Source organism: Sorex araneus, chromosome 6 (assembly GCF_027595985.1).
Source record: "Sorex araneus isolate mSorAra2 chromosome 6, mSorAra2.pri, whole genome shotgun sequence".
NCBI classification, from domain to species: domain Eukaryota; kingdom Metazoa; phylum Chordata; class Mammalia; order Eulipotyphla; family Soricidae; genus Sorex; species Sorex araneus.
In genome coordinates, this window is record NC_073307.1 from 37,606,508 (window position 1) to 37,619,907 (window position 13,400).

Sequence of the window (13,400 nt, forward strand, 5' to 3'; positions counted from 1 at the left end):
AAGAAAAAAGTAATTCAAATTGGAACTAGGCTTTTATTAAACCACTGAAAGAGATGAAGACTAGGACTTAAGCTCTGGTCTCCAAAATTTTAGAGCAAAATACTAACACTGGCCTATGTGAGCTACTCTGACCACTCTAGGGAAGCTGGGAAGCTGGAAACTGTGCCTGAAATGAATGTTCCAGGAATACTGCTCAGCTGAATCCCAGGGAAGTAAGGGGAATACTTCTAATTCTAGCTTCTGCACCAGCCCCCATTTCCTAGGCTCTGCATGGACTGCACCCTCATTCCACAAAGATACTGATGAGACTATTGGCACTGTGCAACAAGGACCCTCAATTCTGTACCAGCAACATTACAGGAAGAGAGCCTCTGCTTATATCAGTTTCAAATTTTGTACATCCAACCTGATTGCAGATCCAAACAACCCAAGTTTTAGGGGACATGAAGGCTTCAGCTTTGAAGTTTCAGAAGGTGAATGAGAGAAGCCACAGTTTCCCAGCCAATTCCAAAGTCAACGTCCAGCAAGCTTGAGAGGAATGACCCCCCACTTATTCTTGGATCTGTACTAAATGTAGTTCTTGGATGATACATATTTAGAAAACATAAATCAGCTACATTCAGAATCTAAAATGAGTGTGAGCACAATGTCTCCCCCAACCCACCTCAAATCACTTCCAAAGGGGAGAGACAGACCTGATTACGTACAGTAACTTAACAAAATAAGAGTATAAAAATGCTCTGGCATTAACTAAAAAACACTTGCAGCTTTGCCCATGATCATGGGTACGACTCAGCACCCAGAGTGGGGCCTCAGCTCACGGCCTACTAGCTGATGTAAGGAGGTGAAACCCAGGTCTGGACATAGGATAATTTAGCACTGAGTAAGGCTCCCCTGATCTTAACTCTGCCCTCTCCTACCTGCAGGATGCTCAGGGAGTGAGAGAGGAAGGGGTCGGCTTCTTCCTTTTCAGTAAAGTTGCTAATGATGGGAGGTGGGAATAAAACTATACCGACACACACACACACACACACACACACACACACACACACACATATATACATATAAATCTCATAGATAGATATCACACATATATATGTTTCTACTTGCAAGGGAAAAACTGAACTGATGAGAGCTCTGGGGAGTAGATGGTACTATACAGAGGCAGATCCATTTGTAAATACAGCAGCAACATCTTAACAAATTCTCAGATACCTCTCACCATGGCACTTACTGATTTTCAAGTATGGACTAATCATAAAGAAAAAGAAACTTTGTACTTAAATTTTTCAGATTGTTTGAGTTCTAAAAATAACAATGAATTAAGCACAAATATATTCAATTAATCAAAATCAAAAGGAGAAAGATACTAGGAATTGTCATAATGTTCTGGATCAAATGAATGTGATGCAATTAAAAACTGCTTAATATTTTAAATTGACCTTTAACTGTTCTCTGAATTTAGGCACAACCTGAGTAATACTTTGAAGATGAATCAGCCCGTACAAATGAATGTTTTCGATTACATTTTGTAGGGTCTACCATTTGCAATTTATTTGCTGACTCTTATATTCTGAGTTTCTACTAATTCATTCTCTACTTTGCCAACTGGGAAAACATAACAAGGAGTCTCTGTGTCAACTCAAATTCAGCGAGAGAAAATTGTCAAAATCCAGGTCTAGACATTGTTGGCTATAAATTATGCATTCGTGTTGTTTGAATGAGCAGTGATAGTGTCACCCTCTAGTTCTTATCTTCCTGTGTTGCAATAGCTTTATGGCTGTGTCCAGATTGTGAGTTACATAAGTATGTTCTTAAATAACTGATCACCCTCTACTTAACATGACCGAAGGGTAGTCTTGGTACTTCCCTGTATCACTGTTATCGCTGTCATCCCATTGATCATTGATTTTCTCAAGTGGGCGCCAGTAATGTCTCCATTCGTCCTAGCCCTGAGATTTTAGCAGCCTCTCTTTACTTATATACCTAAAATTCAAAATCATATACATGATTTTTACTGTGGTATAAAAAACACAAAAGCAAGAAGAAGAGGGAAAAAGGCATACCACAGTTAAGGTAAGGCAAAACCATTCAATAGTTTGTTAGTGAAATCAATGTTCCCTTTGAACACACATGCTGTTTCCTGGATTTGCTAAGTGAAACTGTCGATGAATCTCTTAAGGCACATGGTCTTAAAATAATGCTACAACTTTTTAACAGCTGACTGTCTCCTGCTTCCCATTCCAGAGTTAAAGTTATTGAATAAAATGCCTGACATTCTAGGAAAAAATTCCACTAGTACCAATTACTTTACTTGGCAGGAAAGCTGGTAATACCCAGCTAGAACTTTATGTTTTAGTTGATTTAAAAATACATTTCTAAAATATTTTCATATTTATTGCTACATAAGAAAATGTATTATCAATGCATATTAGAAGAAAGAGCTAAAATAAATAATTTATGTTAATAATTATGTTATAAACCAATGTACTATTTAGTTGTAGTCTAAATATAATTGAGTCCCTGTCCCCAGATGACCTGGTCTCAAATAGTAAACACAAGCAAATGGAATCTCTATTGTTTCTTTGTGGGGAAAAATGCCTAAAAATTATTAGTGCATTCTTTAAACAATTCTTTTTCAAAAATTCCGACATATTTTTTGTGGTGTCAGGGAATGAACTCAGGTCTGTATACATCTAAGTCATGCTCTGACCCACTCCATGCACTACCCACTGAGCTACCTGTCCAGTGCCTAATCAGATATTGTATACAAGTTGCATGACTTAACAGTACTTTTTTCTCATCCGTCTACAATATCCAACCCAGCCCCTTACTACAAACCATCCACTGACACACTTTCACCCATTTGCCTCTCCAGAGGGACCCTCCTACTACCCTGCCAAACAGCACTACCTTTGCATGCTTTTCTCATAAAAATGGTCCCACCACTTAAATTCTTCATAGAAAAATGAGATCCAAGCAATAAGAATTGTTTTACACCTGAAAGAAAAGTCACAGATGTAAGGGGTTATAAATATCTGCAAAGAAATTCTAATCTTTCTGTGACCATTTCTCTTGTTAGGGCTGTATCCCACTTCCGTCAGGAGGAGAATGCCACGTATGCTGTGTATGCTTGTGTGGCTTCCACTCATCACACTCCACCATGTTCCCCTCCTCTACTGTGTCATAGAGGCTTCTAGTCAAGAACAATGCAAAGTATTCCTGCAATTTTTTTATAATTATTTTTTCTAAATAATTTTTCATGTAAAATTACATGCCCGTGTTCTTGTAAATTCCATCTCTAAACTCAGAAAGGAAAGGTCTCAGCTTTAAGATTTTAACATTACCTACCCACCCTGTGTCCTTCTATTTCATTAAATGAGGATGAAGATAATTTTACAGGATTCTTTTCATTGCCTGAACAGTTGACTCCTAGGCAACTTGCACCAACAGGACCAAATTTTGGAAAATACCAAAAATGGCCTGCAAAATTTCCCCTCCCACCCTAGGTACTATAATCTATTTACAGCTGAGTAGTTGAAAATCTTACCAGAGTTAAACAAGGGGCCATTCCCTTACTTGGCAAGACAGGGATCCTCTCATAAGTTTCTTTTTTTTTCTTTTTTCACTTCCCTTCATGAGGTTATATTAATTTATAGGAGAGTATTTATTTTTGGTTTGGGGCCACACCTGACTGTGCTCAGGAATCACTCTTGGAGGTGTGCAAGGAATACATGATGTGGAATCAACCTGTGTTGGCTATATGCAAGTTAAGTAACTTAAACCTTGTACTATCTCTCTGACCCTGAACATTTAGGGATATAATGTTACCATATCAGGCCCACCACCAAAGTGGTAACTTCCCTTTGCCATAGTTCTTAGGGCATTTCCTGTTCACCTACTCTCTCTACCCTCAGATCTGTCATCAGAGCCTAAGTTTTTGTTTCCATTGGACACTTTCTATGTTCTTGCTCTGTTTATTTATGTACCACATACAAGTGACTTCATGCAGTATTTTCCTTTTTTCTTCTGAGCTAATTCATTTAATATGACAGTACAAGCTCCATTCATGTTGAAGCAAAACACAAGATTGTATCTTCCCAGATAACTGAGTAGTATCTCACTTGTGTATATACATCACATCTTTATCTACTCATTTATCATTGGTATTTAAATTATTGTCAGATCTTGCCTATTGCAAATAGTGCTGCAATAAACACAGGTGTGTGTGTCTCTTTCTTGAAATTGTGTTTTTGTGTACTTGGGTTAGATCAAATGATTTCTATTCTTTAATATTTAGATCAGTATCCCTACGGGTTTCCATAGAGGATGGATCAGTGTATAGTCCCACCAAGAGTGACTGAGTATTCTTCAATAAAATTTAATCTTATTAAATGTTATTAAATTAAATTTTACTAAAACACCATGATGTACAAAGTTATTCACATTTGGGTTTTAGACATATAATATCCCCTCACAGATCCCACCTTCAGTGTCAACTTCCTTATACCAGTGTTCCCAGGTTCCCTTTCTAGCCCCTTCCCAGTCTGCCATCTCAACAGGCACCTTTTAAAGATTGGTTATTAAAGTTTGGGTCTCATGGTTTCAGTGTCATTGACTCTGTGGTTTGGATATTTAGTTCTGTTATTCCCTAACACCACCAATGTACTTTGACCCTTGCACCTACTTTAGATCTTTTAGTGATCTAAATGAGTAGATCACTCCTATCTCTTCTCTCCCACCCTCTCATTTCTATATTTCTATAGTTTGTCACTTTGTTATTTCTGTCCTTTTTGATATGTATCCTTCTCACTGAGGAATGACATTCTCATTGATCATTTTGATTTTCTGTTCCCTTATAATCAATGATGAGCATTTTTCATATGCCTGTTTCTTATGTATTCTGTGGAGAAACAGACACCTCACTTTAGAGCAAACTACTTCAAGAGGCTGAGTCAGCCTTTACTCAAACCCTCAACCCTTCCTCAAGTCTTTCCCGGGCCTGGGAGGTGGGTGAGGACTCATTTATCTGTTACGTTCCTGCAGGGCAGCACTTTCTCCTTGGCCTACCTCAGCTCTATAAAGTTTTACTAACCATAACAATTTGGGGTGATTGTAGGGGCACTATAATAAAATTTAAGTCTACATTATTTTTTCTCAAGTCTAAGATGGTTTAATAATGCTTCATGATCACTCTTCTCAAGAACTTGCATTTCTGAGTCTGAAATAGTCTCATACTCTATTGCCCCCTAGAGGATGACTCATTTTAGTGGTTTTCTGTAAGAATGCGAAAGATTGTGAAAAAGAATGCAAAACAGGGGGGAAAGCCACAATTTTTACCCACTCACACTTGTAAACTTGACATAAGAATTCCAGCACCTCTCTATGCTCCCACACTCATCCTAGAACAATGAGGACATCTATTATGGAAGAGGAAGAATTGTATGTCTTTAAGCTCAATGAACCTATAGGAAATGCTTTTCTGTTTCTAGAAAGTCAACTAAAACCATTTCAAATCATTCATGGACCGTACCTAAAATTCCCTTTCTTGGGTTCCCGATAAGACACCTCTCACGAATTTCTCAAATTCGCAGTAGCAAGTAGTCTGTATCAGAATACCCAAAAAACAGTTTGACGCTAAGACTCGCAGTGGAAGTTCTGTCCTGAAGACATGAGTTTTTTGCTTTCGTTTTTGGTTTTTTGATGTGTTATTTGGTTTTTGGGCTATACCTGGTGGTGCTCAGAGTTTATTCCTGGTTCTGCATCCAGGGATCAATCTTGGTGGGGCTCAGAGGACCATATGTGATGCCAGGGTTGAAAGTGAGTTGGCCACATGCAAGGGACTTACCTGCTATTATAAGACATATAATCTTGCATGAAACCCTATCATCTTACTGTGTCAGAACAATAGATCAAAGCATTCTCTAAATCAAGGTTCGATCTCTAGCACCTCATAATACTGAAAGAAATGACCCCTGACCACTGAGCCAGGAGTAGCTCCTGAGCATTCCCAGGTGTGTTGCACCAGATCAAAACAAACCCCAACAGGTTCTTAGTCATCTTTTCTCTTAGGAAATATTATTAGAATCTGAGAAAAATTACAAGAAATTGCATGTTTGGTAGAAATGGATTGAAAACCAAGTTCATGGGCACCATCGCTACAATAAAGTTTATGACTAGTTCTACATTTAGAACATTATGATCCCCAATTGACAATTTCTCTTGTACGTCTGAGAAGATTTCATTGGCTTTTAATATTTTTCTAAAACCACTGGAATGGCACTTGTTCTAGGTCAATTTCCTTCCTAACTACCCTCACCCCACCCATTTCCTCTTTTTTAATTCTTCTGTAAAAGTCTGGCAGGTTTGGACTAAGTGTTTAGTTCTAGCAATTATTATATACTAGGCCTAAAATTCCAAAAATAATTTAATTTAAATGAACCAGGGCCTCAAACCAACTCTGCAGGATGTCAATTTAATAAATTCAATAACTCAATCATTCTATTAACAATTAGGAACTTTAGCCCAGTTTCAAAGGCAAATGGTGAATCCATAAATTAAGATAGTGATTTTTCTTTAAAAATACTTTTAGACATCACATTCAGCCTCAAATACATAGCCAATGTGAAATAAATATTGAATTTTAAACACATATCTCCATTATTGCATGAAATTACAGTACAGCACTGACAAATTATGTTGGATTACCATGAAAAAGACATCTTTCTATTAGTACCATAAAGTTACAGTATAGTACTAAGAAATTATGATGGGGTACCATTAAAAAGACATCTCTATTAAAAATGATTAGGTACAATTCAGTACATTAAACAAGTTATTTAGTGATCTGCTAGTGTCATCAGAAACAAATGTACAATTAACTTAGAACAATGATCTTCACAAATTCATTTACTGACAAGAAAACGATCCCAAAATGTTCTCGTTCTCAAGAATCAATTGCTGATTGATTATATATAACTGATTATTAATAGAAGATATATGACTGATAATTAATAGAAGATTAGTGGATTTTGGTATATAAAATGTACTGATAAATACAATGACAATCTGTGTTTATGTTGATTCTTTTCACTGATAGAAGAGGATTCTTTTTTTTTCTTTTATAAAATCAAACCCTTAGTGGAAGGTCTAACCAAAAGAGAATCCCATTTGATTGTATTCATGTGTCAATATAAAACCTCTGTGGTAATTTGTGGACTGGCCATTTGACTTGCTGAAAAGATTACTAAATGATCACTTAGCATTTCACATATGAAAATATCAGAGCACACGTTTTACACGCAGGACCTCTGGGTTCAATTCCTGGTGCTTGTGGTACGCTGAGCCTCACTGGGAGTGCCCTCTTACTCCTTATGCCAGGAGTAAGCTCTGAGGACCAGTGGGTAATTCCCAAACAAACAGATTAATAACCCCAAAAGAAAATATCAGCATTTGACAAGCAACAGGAATTTCTCTTATCTTGTTATCTTCCACCATAGATCAGAGCATTTTTTAAGAGGCCTGTCTCAGTACTCACACAAGCAAACCTGTAACGTAAGCTTGAAATTCAGTTCTAGATCATCTTTTAACTATTACTTCTCATCTGATTCACAACCCACCAGTCAACACGGAGGTGCCCAGACACCGTCCTCATCAAAGGATGAGGAATCCTCATCAAAGCTCACTGAATACCGGGCACCAGGAAGATGGCACTGCCAGGGTAAAAGAATCAAGCAGTTTAGAAAAAAATTTTGATAGAATAATTCTAAAACTATTTACCATACCAGAGTTTTTTTGGTTACTGATTCTACCCTCACCCTTTTAAAACAAAGAAACATGTAGATCTGGAGTTCATGTAAATGTGAGGACCTGCAGTATGCCAGTTTGGCACATTACAAGCTTTGGGCCAGATTCCCCATTTACCTCTTCCAAGACCCTGTCATTTCGGTGAGATTAAGGTTCAAATTGCTTCAGCCCAAGACCTCTTTGGAGCAGACACACAACTGTTCTGGTTTAACTATGCCCATTTTTCTCTCAAGTGAGTAAATACCTAAGTTCCCATGCTGAGATAGCTGAAGTGACTTTTCATTTGGCACATTTATTCTGGGAGTGTTTCACATGTTTGTTGAAACCATGCTGGGTGGGACAAAGTATTTTTATGATTACCACTTATTAACATGTATTGGGAACAGATATTGTACTTGGTCCACACAGAGTACATAAAGGAAGTCATCATCCTGCAGATGGAAATGAACAGCTTGGATGCATGTGGTGTTGGCGAACTTTAAATCTTAATGGAAACTACAGTTCGGTTGGGAAGACAGACATTTAATCCATAATTCCAGCTGAAACAACTTTTCAAATAAGTGTGAAGGGAATATATATGCAAAAGAGACACTTACCTTGTCATAGGATTAAGGAAGTTTCTAATAAAGAAAAGACATATAAACCAAGACTTGAAGAGACAAAGTTAGTGAGAAAAGAGTAAAAGGTGGTTTACACACACACACACACACACAAATGGCTTAAAGAGGACAGGACAAGACAACTCCACCTAGAAACTGCAATGCATAGTAGCAGTGTAAAGGAGATGGACTGAGGGGAGATAGGGACACTCAATGTGCAGAAATCAGCAAATGTACTTTGAGGATAGTGGGATTCTCAATTACATGGATCTCAATTAAGTGACATGAATGGAAAGGTTGAGGAGACGTGTTTATAAAAATGTCCCACAAGCAACAATACTCAGTGGTGGCCATGGTAACAAGGTAGAAAATGTTTTGAAGACTATTGTCTAAGAGAGAGTTGGGACTTAGACACCGGTGGTTTGGGGGTTTTATTTGGGGGCACACACAGCAGTGTTCAGGGGCTATTCCTGGCACTGTGCTCTGGGATAGCTCCCAGTGGTACTCAGAGGATTGTGTGGTGCTGGGGATTGAACACAGGCCTCTTTCATGCAAAATCCTGGAAGCTCCCAGTACTACCAGGGTGACCCAGGAAGCTCCTAGGTTCTAGGAGTGTGAAGATTTTATCCTGAGTCCTTTACATTGAACTGCCAACCCTGTTGGTCAATGGTTGCCACTAACTGCACAATCCTGGGACCCCAAGACCTCCTTAACACTGCTTGGGACCCTTCCATATGCCACAAACAAACAACAAGAAATTACTTCACTTTTTATATGATCAAAGGTAAAAATATTTTCATATACACAAATACTAAGTCTGCTTTTTCTTAAATTTTGTGACAAAAACAATTTAATAAATAAAATACTTCACACTTTCTTTTTAATCTGATATTTTAATGAATTACTGCATGAATGTTTTCAATTAAATAGTATGTGACTATTTTTGGAAATCTCCAGTTATTTCCAATACTCGGAGCATGTGAAGTACATTATTCATGTTCTTACAATAGATGTCGGATGGTTGTGATCAAAGTTATTGTCCCCAATAAATGGATTCATTCCTAAATAGAACCAAATATGTATAATACTTATCTGTAGTGAGTTTAGGTAAAAATAATAGAACCAACCATCTAACCCACAAGGCTGTGAAATATTAATGTGTATTATCTTAAGGGTTGTTTTGAGATGGTTTGATACATAGCAATAATTAACTGATACGGTACATTTTTGTAGGGGAGGAGGGTTGGACCACACCGAATGCTCAGCAGCTCTGTTCCTGGCTCAAAGCTCATGTGTGACTCTGGTGGTGCTCTGGAGACTGTATGCAGTACCAGAGATTGAACTGGGATTTGCTACCTGCCATGTAAGAGCACTTCCCTCTGTTTTATCGCTGTCCCTAGCATGGTATTTCCCTTTTATATCTTCTTCCTAAAATTGCTCATAGAATAATTCTTTGTGTTTTTTGATCCTTTCATTCTCTTATTTATAGCTACTAAGTCTCTGTGGCACCTTATTATTCTCCTACTAGAACAGTTCTAAGAGGAAGTAAAAATATATAAAATCAATTATCTTTATAAACTAGTGAACAAACAAAATTTAATTTAAATTTTTTCATTTATCACTGTATCACTGTCATCCTGTTGTTCATCTATTTACTCGAGTGGGCGCCAGTAACATCTTCATTCTTCCCAGCCCTGAGATTTTAGCAGCCTCTCCTTACTCGTTTTTCCCAATGATTGGGGTTCTTTTCAGGGTCAGGGGAATGAGACCTTTTATTGTTACTGTTTTTGGCACATCAAATACACCACAGGGAGCTTGCCAGTCTCTTCTGTGTGGGTGGGATACTCTCAGAAGCTTGCCGGGCTTTCCAAGAGGCATATATATATATTTATAATATGTATATATATATATATTTCCCTTTATGATGATGTCCAGAAATATGTTCACTCATGCACGAGGCTCTGCCCAAGCGTATGGAAAGTGGCCTGGAGCATGGTGGCGGTTGGGTAGTGGAGGTCGGCTGCAGGGGCTGGGTCCCTTGGGGCAGGGAGTGCTCTCACCCACTCCCTTCTGAGGCACCCCTGGTTTGGAGTCCAGGTTATTTTCATTTACAATAACCTCAAAATACACAAAAATCTCAGGATTTAAGTTAATAAAAGAAATGCAAAGTTTTTACACTGAATATTACAAAAAATCCTGAAAGAAATTAAGAGGGTCAGAGTAAGTGGATCAACACACCATGTATATAGAGTGGATGATTCACATTGTTAACATGTAAATTGTGTCTAAATTTATCACTGCATCACTGTACACCACTTATAAATATAAGTTTTCTAAATAAAAATTGACAGCCTGTTTCTAAACTGTACATGGAAATGCAAAAACCCAATGGAACACTTTTAGAAAAAAATTATAAAACTCTTAAGATTTTTGCAAACTAATTTCAAGATTTACGATAAAACTATAATAATCATGTGTATTGTATTCAACCCTGGTTCTAGCCCCAGCAATGAATAGACCCCCAAGCACCATGGGTGAGAACACAACCTGCAACTCTAATCCTCCTGCAATAGAGCAATTACAGCAATTAAAAAAAAAAGAATATGATGTTTGCATAAGGTCAGGAAAGCAAATTAGTGAAAAAAAAGCAGAAAGTTTGTAAGTAGATGCTTACAAGGTAGACTGATTTTTTTGTTTGTTTTAGAGCCACACCTGGTGGTGCTCAGGATTTATTCCTGGCTCTGCTCTCAGGCATCACTCCTGGTCCTGGTGGAGAACAGGGACTTTAGGGGGTGCAGGGATTGAACCTGGATTGGCCAAATGCAAGGCAAGTGCCATGTCTGTTGTACTATCTCTCCCACCCAGTAAACTGATTTTTGATAAAATTCACAAGGGGCTGTTTGGAGAAAGAACAGTGCTTTTAACACCTAATTGCTGGATCAATTGGCTATCAATGTAAAAAAACATACCTCAACTTTTTCCTTATATATACCTAAAAGTATTTTTAACTGGATCATTACTCTAAAAACAAATGTAAAAATGTAAAGTTTATAGAAAAAAAGAGAAAAAATCTTTGTGATATAGGAGTAGAGAAAGATTTCTTGAACAAAAAACTAAAAGAACAAACCGTGTTTTTAAAATGATGAACTTGGATTTTTGTCAAAATCAAATTTCTTCTCTTCAAAATGCATCAAGAGAATGTAAATGTAAGCCCATGAACTGGGAGAAAATCTTTGTAAAATATGAACTTCCCATGTCTTTTATCCAAAGTGTATAAAATTATAACATAAAAAGCAAAATTAAATATGGTTTGAATATTCGAGAAAAGTATAGCATAATTAAAACCAGCACACAAAATCAATTCAAGAAACAATTACCTCCTATCTCACACCTAAATTTTGAAATGAGAGAAAATCTAAATATCCCTCAAGCAACATGAAAGGAAATAAAAACATATATCCATAGCATAATTTTGGATGAGTGTTCATAGAAATTTTATTCATGATAACACCACTTAGGAAAACAAGTGAAAGAAAAAGGCAAATTATGGTTTATTCAGAGATTAGAAATACTACTCAAGAACAAATGAATCAGTTATTGAGCAACACACGATGACTCTCAAAGACATCTTGAGCAGCAGAACAGACATAAAAGTGTTATTTGTTCTTACATGAAATTCTAGAGCAAGTAAAACTAATGTAGTAGTCTGGAGATCAACTCTATGGCTTCTAGGAAAGGGGGTGGAGTGGGCTTTTAGGGACTTTAGAATGAGAGAAATAGAAATATCTTGACAGTGATGCCAAAATACATATCATTTGTTAAAATTCATTACATTGTACACTTGAAAGGCATTCATCCTATTTTATGTAAATGATATATCGATAAAATTGATTTATTTTAAAAAGCATTATGCTTCAAAATAACGAAGTAGACTCTTTAGAAAGGGAAGGTAAGCTAACGCCTTATGTCTGAAGAGATAGTGAGTATAGCAAGAAAGGTGCTTCCTCATATTAACGCCAACTCAGGTTTGGTCTCTGGCAACACGTAGTCTTCTGAGCACCACCAGGAATGATCCTTGAGCACTGACCAAGAGGTAAGCATGAGCACAGCAAATGTGGCCCAATGTCCTCTTACCCAAAGTTAAAAAGAAATAAAGTAAGATGATTATATAGAAAAATGCTTTCCTAGATGTTATCTATCTATATATAAATAATTTCGGTTGATTTAAATGTAATATTCAAACAGATTTTCACAAACACGTATTCAGGGCCTAATAGAGACTATATTCTCTGCCATACACTTGCAAACATTTCATTCTTATGATGAATGAGCTAGATAATAAGAGATCCTATTATCCTTATTTCTGGTTAAGAAACCCAAATCTCAGAATAGTTACATAATTCATCCAATAGCTTGCTGTTGATAAATAGTGGAGACAACAGTTATCCAAGAACTATCTATCTCTATTACCCAGGTTTTTTTGCACTACTTGCCATATTTCAGCTTATATATCCCCTTTCAAAGCCATTTACCATGATTTAAATAGTCACTACAGTCTACTCTTTAGCTGAAGTGGCCACAGTCATGGAACCTTTAATGAGGCACTCAGCTTAATTTTTCCCAATAATCTGAACCAAAGTAGAAAATGAGACACATGTGTATCTTGTGGCAGAAGTTGCATGGTGTTTACATCAGGACAGAACTATGTTTGAGATCTAACTCTGTCAAAATTTAACTGAGCACATTATTTCATCTCTCTCAGCTTAAGTTTCTTATCCATAAAAACGAAAGAATTAACAACCATCCAAACATAGTGATTGTGAGGATAATATGATGCAATACATTTAAGTACTTTTTATTATGTTAGGAGTACAGAAAATCAGAAAGAATTGCTGGTTGTTAATGAATGGACAGATACCACTCTGATAGAGGTTTTTTTTTTTTTTATTTTTCCATTACATTTCATCACTGTGGCTTTATTATAGCACTTCAAGT

General features: G+C 36.9%; 1 non-coding gene across 1 annotated transcript; it reads left to right on the forward strand.

Moving 5' to 3' along the window:
• The first annotated feature begins 745 nt into the window (after positions 1-745).
• On the forward strand, positions 746-867 carry LOC129406391 (small nucleolar RNA ACA64). Its single transcript, XR_008630985.1, has one exon. It is a non-coding gene; the product is annotated as a small nucleolar RNA ACA64 (small nucleolar RNA).
• The last annotated feature ends 12,533 nt before the right edge of the window (positions 868-13,400 follow it).